This window comes from Equus przewalskii, chromosome 29 (genome assembly GCF_037783145.1).
Source record: "Equus przewalskii isolate Varuska chromosome 29, EquPr2, whole genome shotgun sequence".
Lineage (NCBI taxonomy): Eukaryota > Metazoa > Chordata > Mammalia > Perissodactyla > Equidae > Equus > Equus przewalskii.
In genome coordinates this window covers 16158076-16173211 of record NC_091859.1, presented here as the reverse complement: position 1 = coordinate 16173211, position 15136 = coordinate 16158076, and positions in this window count along the sequence as shown.

Here is a 15136-nt window from a genome sequence, read left to right as displayed (position 1 = left end):
CTTGGACTTATTTTCCTGGGAGGTAATTACTACAGTCGTAAGTGCCGCTAAGTCAACTAGTCCTGTCCCAGGCTTAGAATACCCTAGGACAGAACTGGCTGTTCCTTCTTTCTCTACTGCTGGGTCCTTCTCTTGGAGCGCTCCAGGCCTTGGTCCTTGGTTCTCTTCTCTATTTTATACTTTCTTCTTAGTTATTTCATCCAGTCTTGCAAAATATAATCTCTCTGCCTATTAACCTGAAATTTATAATGGTATCCACACATTTATCCTGGACTCTAAACTCATGTATACATAACTGCCTATTTGACCTCTCCGTGAGGATGTCTAATAAACATCTCAAACTTAATGTGCCCAACAGTGAACTTCTAATCTTCCTCCCCAGTCCTGCTCTGCCCACAGTCTTCCTCATCTGAGTTGATCACAGCTTCACCCTTGTTCAGGCCCCAACCTCAATATCATGATGACTCCTCTCTTTTCCCCAATCTCATATCCAATCCTTCAACAAATCATGCTGGCTCAATCTTCCAAATATATCCAAACTCTGACAATTATTTACACGTCTGCTGCTACCAACCTGGTCCAAGCCACCATCATTTTTCACCTGGATTATTGCAACAGTTTCCTGACTGGTCTCCCTGCTCCTATCCTTCCTCCCCTGCAGTCTATTCTCAAAACAGCAGCCAGAACCTTTCAAAATGGAAGTCAGCTCATGCCACTCCCATGATCAAATTCCTGCAATGCTGCCCCATTTCATTGAAAGTAAGAACCAAAATCTTGCAACAGCCTCCAATTCTCTTTCCCCACATTAATTCCCTGACCTCACATCCACTCCCTTCCCATGTGCTGACTTGTCTTCTTTTTTGTGTATGAGGAAGATTCATGCTGAGCTAACATCTGTTGCCAATCTTCCTCTTTTTGTTTGACAAGGATTGTCCCTGAGCTACATCTGTGCCAATCTTTCTCTATTTTGTATGTGGGATGCCACCACAGCATGGCTTGATGAGCAGTGTGTAGTTCCATGCCCAAGATCCAAACCCACGAATCCCAGGCTGCCGAAGAAGAGTGTGCAAACTTAACAACTGCACCACCAGGCCGGCCCTGGTGACTCATCCTAATCACATTGGCTTCTTTGGCTTGAACTCATCAGGTCCTCTCCTGCCTCACTGTCCCTCTGCCTGGATTCTCTTCCCCCATCCACAAACTTCCCCCTATATACACAGCTGATATCATCTCCTTCACCTCTTTGCTTAAGAATCACCTTCTTGGCGAAGCCTACCTGGACATCCTAATTAAAATTGCCAACTTCTCCCCACAACATGCCCTATCTCCCTTACTCTGCTCCATTTGCTTGAGTAGCCCTTATCACCGTCTAACATATCATGCAATTTGCTTACTATTTGTTGTTCATTGGCTGGCCATCTCCTCTCACAAGGCATCAATTCCACAAGAACAGTTCTGCCTGTTTCGCTCACTCGTGTAATCTCAGGTGTCTAGACTAGTGTCTGGTATGTAGTAGATGCGTAATAAATATTTGTTTTGTGAATTAATAGTTTCTATGTAGATACATGCCCCTCCCCACAAGATGATAGGCTCTATCTAGTGCATTTCCTTGCATTCTAGTCCTTCAATAAATGATTTTGATGGACTGATGGTTTAGCTGGAAGAACGCACTAATTGTGTAGCATTTCACAAAATTTTCTAATCCAGTTTGTAGTTCATGGAAACTTTTGCAAGAATGTCATCATTATATAAAACACATTTCATTTTTTTCTTCTTACTGAAGTATAATATGCGTACAGAATAGAACATCGATCATAAGCACACAGCTTGTTGTAATTTCATGAAATGAATTCTCCCATGTAACCAATACCCAGAGGAGGAAACACAACATCAGCAGCCCCTAGATGCCCCTGGCCCCGTGCTTCCCTTCCTGACTTCTAATACCATAGGTTAGTTTAAGCACATTTTATTACTCCATCTTGGGATTTCAACAGTTTCAATAATGCCTGTATAAAATGGATCTTTTAGAATTGATCTGATTTTCCCCTTCACTGACCAAAAAAATATAAATATGGAGCTTGTTTTAGAAAGCACAAACATAAGGAATTTATCAGAAGCTCACATTTCAAGAGAGTTTCTGGCAAAAATCAATTAAACATAGATATTGGATGCATACTGTTGCTTCACGGACATTTTAGGAAGGATTGTGACATACGTTATTTGTCAGGAATACATGTTGAGTGCTAAGACATGATTCCTTTCTTGCATTATTGGCTCGTAGTATTGACACTGTTATATCTGTGGGATTTTCTCACTCAAAGTAGGAAGAAGCTTCTGAAGAATCATTCTATTTAAACTGAAGGGTAAGGAACTTGCACACACGTGGGTGAGCTGCTATTCCTTATTCCTTCACATCCCTGGTCTATTCTCAGCACTTGTCTTCCCTACAGAAGCAGATGACTCAGACTTCCTGCTGCTTCCTGTCTTTCCCTCAAACCCCACCTCTGGCCTCACGGGGAATTCCCTATGACCAACTAATGAGAAGATGTGGGATGCTGGCCTGGTTTAAGGATATAACGGTACGGCGTAGCTCTGCGAGTCAGAGGGAGAGCGTCCAGTGGACAGAACTTCAGGCACTACATCTGGTTGGCCACCTGATAAGGAAGAAGAGATAACGTGACGTTTCCTGAAATACAGTGATCCATGGGCAGTAGCTAATGGGTTGGTCAACTTATCAGGGTCTTGGTAATTTTACACGATTGGAAGATTGGTGCCAAGATTATCCAAAGGGAAATTATATGGTCGACATACAAGAATGGCAATAGTCTTTGATGCTTTGTGAGCCCCATGTAAATGCCCCCCAGAGGACATCCACTGCATAGAAGTTTAAATAAGGAGGTGGCCATGACGGCCTCGTTTGTCAGCCAGTCTCCTTCCCTGGCTGTCTCTATGCTTGTGCAAATGGCGCATGTACCGAGTGGCTGTGGGAACAGAGACAGAGGCAATATCTGGGAACCAAAACGTGGACTTCCTCTCACCACCATTGATCTGGCCACTGCTGCTGCTGAGTGCTCAACTTTCTAAAACAGAAGCCAACACTGAGCCCTTATTTGGCATCATTTCCTGGGGCACCAGCCGTCTAGGTTGATTATTTTGGACCACTCCATTTTTGGAAGGGGGCAGAAATTTGTCTTCAGGAAAATAGTTGTAAATTCTGGAGAGTGATTTCCCTTTCTTGCCCATGATGCTTCTGCCAGCACCATCATATGTGGTTAATCGACTGCCTTTTTCACCCCATTGTAACACACACATCATTGCCTCTGACAGAGGAACTCATTTACAGTGAAATAACTGGGGTATTGGGCTCACATCATGAAATCCACTGTTCTTACATCACCTAGAAGCACCTGGCTTGAGGGAATGATGGAATGACCTATTGAAGGCTCAGTTCTGGAGCCAGGGGGAGACAATCTCTTGTTGTCAGATCAGTAGTCAATATAAGACGTTGGATATGCAGCGCTGGGAATCCAGGAGTGGAGGTGGAAGTGGCTTCTCTCACTCTTACACTTAATAACCTGGTTCGAGAAGACTTTCTTTCTGTCTCTGAAACATTGTGTCTAGTGAGTTTGAGGTCCTTGTGCCAAACAGAGAGGAATCTTTCCATTACACAACACTGAGAATGCCCCCTGGCCACTTCAGGCTGTTCATGCCACTAATCTAGGGCAGAGAATTGGATGTTCGTATGGGCCAGTGTGATTGATTCTGCTTATCAAGGAGAAATTGGATTGTTGCTACAAAATGAGGACAACACTATGTCGGGAGCCCATGGGATTTATTGCACTCCCGAGTTCAACTGCAACGGTCAATGGAACACAGCAGCAACTCGATAAAGACAGAACCACTGGGAACCTGGGTCCTGTGGAAATGAAGGTTTGGCTCACCCCGTCAGGTAGGAATACGTTTGCTGTCAAGGTGCTAGTTGAGAGTTAGGGACTCACGGAACGAGTGGTGAGAAGGAAGTCAGGATTATCGGGTTGGATCTGCTAGATGCAAGGCTGCGGCAGCTACGTTTCATTGCAGTTGTTTCTTTTTCTCCCTTTCCTTGCTGCCTTGCATCCTGATGGTGGCTGCTGTGACAGCTTAGGTTCCAGGAAGGAGTAGGACTGAGCTCTGTCACCCCTCCGTGGTGAGACTTCATGTTTTCCTGCGTGGGGGACCTGAGTTTCTTTAGCTAAGTAATGGAAGCTAAGTGAGAACAGAGTGGCCTGAGCTGGTTATTTAGATCCTTCCTCTGCTCTTTCTTGCCATGCTCTGTGGCCTGGGAGGCTGACTGCTCCTAAACCTGTCCTTTGACTTGCTTTTCCTTGCCCTCTGGCAAGGAGGCCCTGGAAAGAGGCCTGAGGGCAGGGGGAGAACAAGGGCAGGATATTTCCTCCTCCTGGCCTCTCCACAGCTCAGCAGAGGCTCCAGCCCTCACCAGGCTGGGCACAGTGTTCCCTCCCCGTCCCTGCAGGCCTCCGGGGGTGAGTGCTAATCCCTGGGTGTCTCCCCAGATCTTGTCGGTTCCGTAAACCCTGCCCACGCCTCTGTAAATAATCCCTGCATGAGATGCTTTCCAGTTAAACCCTTTTGAGGGTGCCATCTGTTTCCTGCTAAGACTTCAATGAATATAGCAGGAAAATCACTGGGAAAGGAGAGAGCTGTGTGGTCAGCTGTTGCGAGGCAGGGGAAATGTGAGGACATAAGGCTGGCACATTACAACAGGCCAGAACACAGGCATTTTCACAGGCTGAAATTGGCCAAGATAAAAACATTCATCTCTACTGGTCAGAATTCAGGATTTATTATTTTTTTTTTTTTAAAGGTGAAGTCCAGGAGAAAAAGCTTGTGAAGCTAATTGGGTTGTGCCCAAGACTGAGGTGTTTCCTGGGATGCAAGACTTCAGCGCTAAAATTGGGACAGTCCTGGACAAGGCTGGTTACCTTAATCTGTGACTATAACCGGGATCTCTGAGTCCTGCCCAGAGGCCCTTGCTGAAGGGAGAATCCAGACAAAAGAACACTGTTCTAAAACCATGTGCTGCCCCTCTCAATCCTCTATGGATGGCAGACATCGCTTATCTCTCATGGTGTTCTTCCTCATTAATTGTACGTGCAGTCTGAGAATCCCTCTTAACACAGCGGTTCAGGCAGCCAGTATCAATTGATCAGAATTGGAATGCCAGACAAGAATGTGTCTGTCACCTCTGAATAAGGGCATTGAACCCCAAACCCAAAAGCTAAGCTGGACCATTAGAGCCTCTAGAACTCCTTTTGCGTTATAATCTTGGACCTTGCCAAAGTAGCAGGCAGTGTGGCCTTCTCAGCTCCTTGGCGCTTAACCAAGAACCTGATTTTGTCTCTCTGTGTCTCTCCATCTACTGTAAAAGCTTCAGAGGCCGACAATGTGTTGCAAGAATAGCGGCTTACACGCTTGTAATATGAACAACATGCCCTGCATTGTTCTAAGTGCTTTGTATTTACTCGTTACTTATATTTTAGGGACGAGGAAATAGAGAGTTAGGTGACTTAAGTGACTTGTGCTGGGTCACACAGGCAGCAAGTAGGAGACTCAGTCAGGCTCTGCAGTCTCTCAGGCCTTGCCCTGTGGTGCCTCTCATCTCGTTCTCCTGGGGATCCCCGGCACCTGGCTCAGAGCCTGGCAGGTAGCCAGTGCTCAATCATTAAATATATGCTTACAATTGTTAAATGAAGACAAATCTAAACATAGAAATTTTTCTCTCTTTTCAGTTTTCCTTTTTCCCTGGGCCCTGCCCCGGTTTTAGCCTTCTAAGCAAGGGCAAACTTTCACCCGGCTGACGAAACCAGCAGGAAAAAAAAGAGCAGAGAGTGGTCCAAGGCAACGTGGGTTCAAATCCAGGCTCTATCAGTCTCCTAATCTATGAAATGGGAATTACAATGGTATTTACCTCAAAGAGTTGTACTAAATGAGAGTCAAGAACTTAGTACACATCGAATACTCAGTGTTAGCTTTGATTATTTTAATAGTTATTATTGTAGATCAATTCAAATGTAGTAAATCTAAGGACAAAGGGGAAATTTCCCATTGCAGAAGCAATCCCTTTATGCCTCCTAGTTCCATCCCCTAGTGGAGGGCTCTTTGCCCGGACTTTACAATATTTAGCCTCTACTGATATTTCTTCTCCTGCAGAGAGTGGAAGGAGTGAAATCCTTGAGCTCCCCCTAAAGGCCAGTGATGCTCCTAACTTTGAAACCTTGACATCCTGGGACCCAGAGGGTGTTTTCTGATATTTTTCATTTGTTCCAAGTCTGTCCTTCTGTGCTGGGTGTTTTCTGGGTGTCCCTCCGGATCTGCTCTCCACTCCTCTTCAGGATGCTGACCTGTCTAAACTGCATCTGTGGGCTCCCTTGCCTAATGACTATCAGTTTATTTTAACCAATGGAAGTCACCAGCATTGAAGAAGAGGAGAGAGATTGCGGTTTTATTTCCCCCACCCCTTCCAGCTAGGTTGCTGGGAGTAGACAATACCCTTTTGCCAGAGGCCCCAGCTCCTATCACGCAGACTCTAAGATCTCTGGTCCCTTGGTGTTGAAAACGGATCCCTGCTGTTGCTACTCCATGACACAGCACCATCTCAGTTGTTTCCCTTACTCCTGCCCACACCTTTGTAAATAGTCCTTTTTATTAAGTTCTCCTCAATTACCCTATTTGAGTGTGCCATCTGGCTCCTGCCAGATTCTGCTCACACTATGTCCAGATTCCCCAAATTCACCTCCCCAGTACTCTGCGCTCCAACAAACCAGCTACCTACAGTTTCCACAATATCATCATGCTTCTTAGTGCCCCAGGATCCTCCCATTGATTCATCCATCTGCAGTGCCCTTACACACTCCATGTCCAAGCCCTTTATCATCCACCTCCCACCCGGGCCCCTTCCCAATCCCAATCCCTTTTCCTCTTTAAAGGCCAGGGCTCAATGACCGTGTCTTCCACTCAGTCTTTTCCTGATCTCCTGGGGTGCACATTTTTTATTTACCATCTCACCATTGTCCATGCTGTTTCCATCCTATTGTTTAACAGGTTTGCATTTTGGTTGGATTTACCTTTTTCTGTAGTGTCTGTGGAGGATCCTGGGTAGTTTGATTATGTTCCATTGACTGGATTAATGAATACAGGCCTAATCCAGCCAGTACATGACATTTCCCTGGCTGTAGGGACCATCTTCACAGGTGGTCTACTCAGCAGGAAACTTTGAGAGGCTTTGTTCTTTGGTTTCAGGAAGTGATGTTCTCTCTTTCAGAAATGAACAGGGAGCATGTAGTTACATCTGCTGCTGGCGGCCATCTTGTAACCAAGAAGAATGCTATTCTGAGGGAGAAGCCAGCATGGAGGGAGGGCAGAGTCAAGAGAACCACTGGGAAACAGAGCTGTGGGCTTGATCAAACTGTGCCCAATCTGTTCTGCAAGAACAGTCTGAGATGGGCTTTCAGTTATACAAACAAAATATCTATGGCATTTGTGTTAACAAAAGAGCAAGATTTGTAGGGTGCAATTAGAAGACAACTTAGTTCTTTTCTTCTGCTGCTTATTCAAATCCACCCTACTACTAGTAGTAGAAGGACTACTTCTTCCCCTGCCCCTGGATGCAATCTTGGTGGGATGCAAGGAGGAGGGGGAAAGCCCCATGCCTTATCTGTTCCTTTACTGATAATAAAATGTCTTCCAGTCACCTTTAATTAGAAAATAGTTTTATTTCAGCAATTAAAATATCCATCTCTATGTCATAGTTAAACCTCTGAAATTCATTCAGTATTAAAGCTTCTCCCCTCCCTCAACTTCAACCCCTAGAAGTTGCAGTGAGTGTTGGGTGGGGGAGGGGAACGCTTCTACTTCCCCATCTAACTCGGGCAATGGTGGAACTTTTTCTCTATTTCCCCCTCTTTCTCACTTACTAAGAAGTTCTTTGTCTTCTCCTGAGTTGAAGCAGAGGGAAGAGAGAGATGAAACAGGGAAGATCTTACTTGTATGGACACTCCAAAGTAATATGGCGATGATTCCTGCTCTTTAAATGTTTGAAACCAACTCTCCCTGGGTTTGAGCCCTGAGAGAACTCTTCTCATGGGCACTTCTGTGGATTCTGTGAGGACCTCACTGAGAACATTCAGCTGTACTCCCTGTGATGTGGGCAATGCATTTCTCTGTCTGTTACTCTCATTTCCTCCCCAGCTCCTGGGACTCTGGCAGCCACTTCTCTTATTGGGTTTACGGCATCTCTCCAGGTTCTCTTAGGCTGCAGGCTGGCTCTCTCCCTCCTCCACAGAGCTCACCTCTGGTCCTGGAGAGACACATACATCCTTGCCCTCATCCTCAGTGGGAAAACATTCTGCTCCCACAGCAGTCTGGTCTCTGCCCTCAGAGCAGCCAGCCAGCCACAGCCTCCTGCCTTTCGGTTTCATAGGCATGTGTCATATCTCAGTGACTAGGTTCAGCAAACCCAAGAGTTACATATCTGGAAGATAGTCTAATCTCCTCTCAGCAGATTTGAGGGGAGGAAGAGAGAGCCCCTACCCTCCCCCTACAGGCGTGGGAAGCGGGGCTGAGACACAAACACACTGACACACTCTTCAAAAAAAATTCGCTTATTCCTAAACTCAACCTTGAGATGGATATTTGTTGAGAGTCACAAATCTGGTTGATTGCTCCCTCCTTGCAAGTCCTACATAGGTGTCCCAGTGTTTCTCATTAGAATGCAGTGTACTTAACCACCTATTGTCTTCAGGCCTTAGCAGAAATTCAGAGAGAAAGGGTAGGAAGTGTCTCTCTGTAACATCCTAACCCATATACACACCTTGCCCCAGGGAGGATTCATGCTGTAGAGACGGATGCTATATAGATGTTCATTAAAGTACTGGTAGCACATGGATGTACTTGACTACATCAATTCCTCTACTGAACTAGCAACTTTGAAAGTCAGAGACCAAGTCAAGGGAACAAAACTGGAGACTCGCGGACCAAATCCAACTGCTGGGGGACCCAGGGAACTTATTCTCCAGCTCACGTTTCCATATAAGGAGGGCCTGCCCTGAAGGAACACTCTTGGCCTTCCCCCTGGATTAGGGGAGGGAGAGCTAGTTCCATTCAGGAGCCTCCTGGCAAGCCTGTTTGGTTGTACACTTGAGCCAAATCCTTTCTGGTGACAGTATCAGAGCTGACACTTTGACTTCCATCTGTCTGAGACCCGTAGGGCTCAAATGGTTCTCCATTTGGGTGAGAAAGAGAGGTCTCATTTGGGGGCTCCCTTAAACACCATTACAATCCACAGACATAATTTTTGGGGGGCCCACACAGCCCTTAAAATTTTTCCAAATCAGTTTACAACTTTTAAAGTTAGCGAGATTTTAACTAAAAGTCTGGATTTCCAGCTTATAATAATTTCAATGATTTGGTAACAGCTGCATTCCTCATGGCAACTGCCCTGAGGGACAGCTGAGTAGCAGCTGCCCCCTTGAGATGAGGTACGCTCTCTCAGTCTTCCCAATCCCCATCCAGTTAGAGTTGCTGGATTTAGCAAACAAAAATGCAAGATGTCTACTTTAAAGTTGAAGTTCAGATAAACAGCAATTTTATTTTATTTTATTGTTTTTACTGTAAGTATGTCCCAGGCAATTCATGCAATTCAGTAAGGTCACCTTGCATTGTATCTGGTAACTCTACAACATAGCTGGCCTCTCTCACTTTTATCTGCCTGAGCCTAGAAATTGAGTTTTCTACACTTGTACCCATTTTTACTTATCTTTATATGTCTAATACCTAATATACTGCCTGGTTCCTAGCAGTGTTCCCAATAATGTTTGCAGAATTAATATATCAATATAGCCTGAGAACCAAAATTTCGTTCCATATAGAGAATGTCACCAAGTCACACAAGATGAATAAAAAGTAGTAACCTCTTGCGGAGCTCATCTTGAATAAAGATTATCCATTTGTGGTTATTTGAGGGGCAGCCCTGAGCTGGAATTCTGGCGCATCGACTTGAAGGCTTGACTCTGCCACTGTCTAGCTGAATGGAGTTGGGCAAGTTAAATGAGCCCTCCCGACCTCTGCTTTCTCATCTCTAAAAGAAAGGAGTTGAAAGACTTGCTCTCTGGGACCTCCACCAAAGCTGATGGCTTTGGTTTCTTTGTCGTTCTGCATATTCATCATAGAAAACGATTAGCATGTGTAGAAGTTGACAGCGGTATTTGTCAGCAGCAGGAGAAAAGTCAATTAATGAGGATGTAATTGGTGATAATAAGCCAGCTAACATATAAATACACTACTTTTTCACTACTTCAAGAACTTCTGATCTAATACAGGAAATACAATCCTAGAACCTTAGAAATGTATACAGTATCCTACTGTTTTAGGAGTTTAAGATGCCACTAACTGACCCCCACCATGATTTGATAACAGCTACTTAGGGGAAAAAAATATATAAATTATCACATCTTATGCCAATTCAAAAAACTAAAACAGTAGTTCTTTATAAAAGCATGTCTTATAATGAAGAAATTCTGGTACATACAGTGACTTTAGGGGATTGTCAATGATTTGAAACGTCATGAACACCAGGAGATCAGCCCATATGGGTGAATCAACATTTAGTGAGCATCTAACAAGTGCTGGGCAATGTGCTAAGTGCTTTCATTTAAATCAAGTTCTCCACCTTGGCTCTACTGACTTTTGAAGCTGTCCTGCGCAATGTAGGATGTTTAGCAGCATCCTTGATCTCTACCCACCAGAGGGCAGTAACACCCACATCCCTAGTTGTGACAATAAATGTCTCTAGACATTGCAAAATGTTCCCTGGGGGAAAAAGGTGTCCTTAGTTAAGAACCACTGATTTAAATTATCCAATTGAACTAAAAAATTGGTAAGGTCTCCACAGTCTTCACTGTGCCATGGCCACGTTGTGGTTGAGGCAGACCTGAGACGCAGCCTCTTCATCATTCTAGTTTCTTCGTAGCCTCTGGGGACACACGCAGTGCAGTCTGTGCCAAGGGTCTCTCCAGACTCAATCATAAAGCAGCTTCTCTGTTTCTTCCTGTGTTCCCTCTCTCCATGAGACTCAGACGGTGTCTACGGGGCTGGGGAAGCTAAGACACCATACGCTATCCTCTGACCTGCATCCTTTCTCCCTTCTCTGATGAGAGCGTTTACTCAAACTTTAGGAGAGTCAGCAGAGGGATAAGAATCTAACTCCCATTAAACATATTATCTGCCTGGCAGTGGATGCTAATAATACCTAACAGTACGTCTGTGCTGCTAAATTCTAAAATGAACGACTCATTTATTTTATGGAAATGAATGGAAATCTCCAGGCTACTCTCCAAGCTCTTCATTTCCCAATTACTTACTCATTTTGACTTGAAAATGCATTGGTACTTAACTTTTCACTAGCATAAACATCGTTGAATCCTCTACTAATCTATTAGGCCTTTGTGTAATGTTTTCATTCTCATTCCATGAAGATGACTGATATAGAGTTTACATTCTGGTGAGAGATAAGTGGTTATTTGTGTTTAAAAAAATTATTTTAAGTATAAAAAGCGGTGGTTTTTAGTATGTTCTTCAAGTTGTGAAACTGTCACCATTATCTAATTCCAGAACAATTTCATCACTCCCAAAAGAAGCCCCTTTCTCACTAGTAGTCACTCCTCATTCCTTCCTCCCCTCAGTCTCTGGCAACCACTAATCCACCTTCTGCCTCTATGGATTTGCCTATTTTGAACATTTTGTATGAACGGAGTCAAATATTGTGCCTGGCTTCTTTCACGTAGCATAATGTTTTCAAGTTTCATCCGTGTTGTACCAAGAATCGGTACTTTATTCCTTTTTATTTGTCAGATAATATTTCATTATATGGATTTTGTTTACCCATTAATCAGTTGATGGGCATTTGGGTTGTTCCTACTTTCGGCTATTGTGAGTAGCTAGTTTTTGTGTGGACATATGTGTTCAATTATCATGGGTACATACCTACGAGTAGAATTGCTGGGTGATATGGTAACTCTGTGTTAACATTTTGAGGAACTTCCAAATTGTTCCCCAAAAGGTTAAACATAGAATTAGCATATCACTTAGCAATTGCACCCCTAAGTATAAAGCAGCTGTAACATTTTACATTTTCACCATCCATTTATCAGAGTTTCTGTTTCTCCACATCCTCACCAACGCTTATTATCTTTTATTGAGATACAACTGACATATAACATTGTGTAAGTTTAAGCTGTACAATGTGACGATTTAATACATGGATATATTGAAAATGTTTACCATAATAAGGTTAGTTAACACAGCCTTTACCTCACATCATTGCTATTTTGTTGTTGCTGTTGTTACAGTGAGAACATTAAAGGTCTACTCTCATAGCAACTTCCAAAGATCCAACACAGTACTGTTAACCATAGTTACCATGCTGTACCTTAGATTCCTGGAACTTATTCATCTTATAACTGGAAGTTCATACCCTTTGACCAATATCTCCCCATTTCTCTCAACTCTGGCAAGCACCATTCTACTCTGTTTCTATGAGTTTGATGTTTTAAAATTTCAAATATAAGTGAGGTCATAGAGTATTTGTCCTTCTCTGTCTGACTTATTTCACTTAGCATAATGCGCTCAAACTCCACTCATGCTGTTGCAAATGGGAGGATTTTCTTATCTTTTATGGCTGAATAATATTCCATTCTGTAAGTATGTATGTGTGTGTGTGTATATATATATATATATGTTTACCACATCTTCTTTAGCCATTCATCCATCAAAGGACACTTACGTTGTTTCCTTGTCTTGGCTATTGCGAATAACGTTGCAATGAACATGGGAGTGCAGATATCTCTTCAAGATCTTGTTTTCATTTCCTTTGGATATATACCCAGAAGTGGGATTGCTGGATCATATGGTAGTTGTGTTTTTAATTTTTGAGGACCCTCCATACTGTTTTCCACAGTGGCTGCACCAATTTAAGTTCCCATCAACAGTGCTCTCCACATCCTTACCAACACTTGTTATCTCTTGTCCTCCTGTTGCTAGCCATTCTAACACGTGTGAGATAGTAGCTCACTGTGGTTTTGATTTGCATTTCTCTGACCATTAGTGATGTTGGGCACTTTTCATGTACCTATTGGCCATTTGTGTGTCTTCATTGGAAAATGGCCGGGAAGAAAATAAGACATGGTAGTTGGATAGGGAATGACTGGAAGGAGGAGCCACAGTAAATAGGGTAGTCTATAAAGCCTCTTTGAGGAGTGACATTTTAGCAAAGACCTGCCAGCCATCTTCAATTCCATCTTCCCCTTCAGCCCTCTTACAGAGTCACTTGACAAGTCCTAGTGACGCATAATATCCACTGACATTCCAATGCATAAGCTTACGATTAGGACTGAGAGGGAATGGGGGCATGTACTACCTTTTCTTCCTAGTGGGAAAAGGGCAACAAATTCTTACATGTAGAAACCTCAACCAACTCTCAAAATACGTGGACTCACCTAGGTAAATTGTGAATGATTACCATGATTTTATTTGTTCTGAGAGAGTAAAACCTACATTTAAAAAAAATTAAAAATTAAACTATAAGCCCTAAAAGAGGATTTACCAATGTCTCTGGGTAGGCCAGACAACCGTTTAGCAAGAGATACTGCTGGTTCAGGACCAAGGACAGCATTTCAAGTTTTTCTGCCCCCTCCCTTCATTTTAATTGTGTCACATTTGCACATATCTATCAATTTCTTTACATGCCTACCGCCAGTACTCCCATAATGCCAGGACCCCCCAATCCTGTAGTGCCCTTCATTCTAGTGACGTTCATCCCATGAATGGGATGCTTTCATTTGTGTGCTTTCTTCTCCTTCAACTTCTCTCTTACTTTTTTTTCAGTTGTGGTAGAACAAACACAACATAAAATTTACCATTTAACCATTTATAAGTGTATAGTTCAGTGACACTAAGTACATAAAGATTGTTGTGCAACTATTACTATCATCCATCTCCAGAACTTTACCTTTACAAACTGAAACTCTGTACCCACTGAACACTAACTTCCCATCTCGTTCTCCCCACCCCAGGCCCTGGGAAACACCATTCTACTTTCTGTCTCTGTCTCCCCTACTTTTTATTTAGTCTACTGATTGCCACACAATGGTTCATTGATAGCATTACATCTTGTTATAAACGCAAATTCTTGGGCCCTAGACCTACTGAAAAAGAAACTCTGGGATGTGACCCAACCATCTGCATTATTTTTTTGAGGAGAAGGAGGGTTGGTCCTGAGCTAACACCCGCTTCCAATCCTCCCCATTTTGCTGAGGAAGATTGGCCCTGAGCTAACATCTATGCCCGTCTTCCTCTATTTTATATGTAGGATGCCTGCCACAGCATGGCTTGATAAGCGGTGCGTAGGTCCACGGATCAGAACCAGCAAACCCCCAGGCCGCCAAAGCCAAGCATGTGAACTTAACTCCTGTGCCACCAGGCCGGCCCCCCAGCCATCTGCATTTTAACAAGTCCTTCAGGTGATTTTAATGCCCACTAAAGTTCCAGAACAATTGATCTAGTCTAATGCATTTTTAAAAGTTGCAGTTTTTAGAAATACCCATCGTCTCCTATAAAACCTTTCTTGAGACAAGAACATCATCTCCAAAAACCAGTCACGTGTCTTAAGAATATATGACACCATCAAAACATAATAATATGGTTATAATACAGACATTTTGTAACATTCCTATGGTCATTATGGACTTACTGCTTCACACAACTTAGTTTTTGTGTAGACTGGCTTCACTGATTGTTTCATGTGGATCAGAGTCTTCTCTCTCCAATTAGATTTTGAACTGTTTAAGGTTAACAATCATATTTTTTCTTTTGTAAGCCTTTTAAGTGAACACAGAGCTGGCCAGCCACACAATGGGTCCTCAATCAACATAGAAAACATTTATTGAGCCTCTAATGTGTATTAGGAACTGTGGTAGCTGCAAAGTGATACCAAGATGAATACAACACAGTCCTTGTCTTTATGGACCTTTCACTACAATGAGAACTGTTAGACACAAACATAATATAGATGTAATGCAGCAAT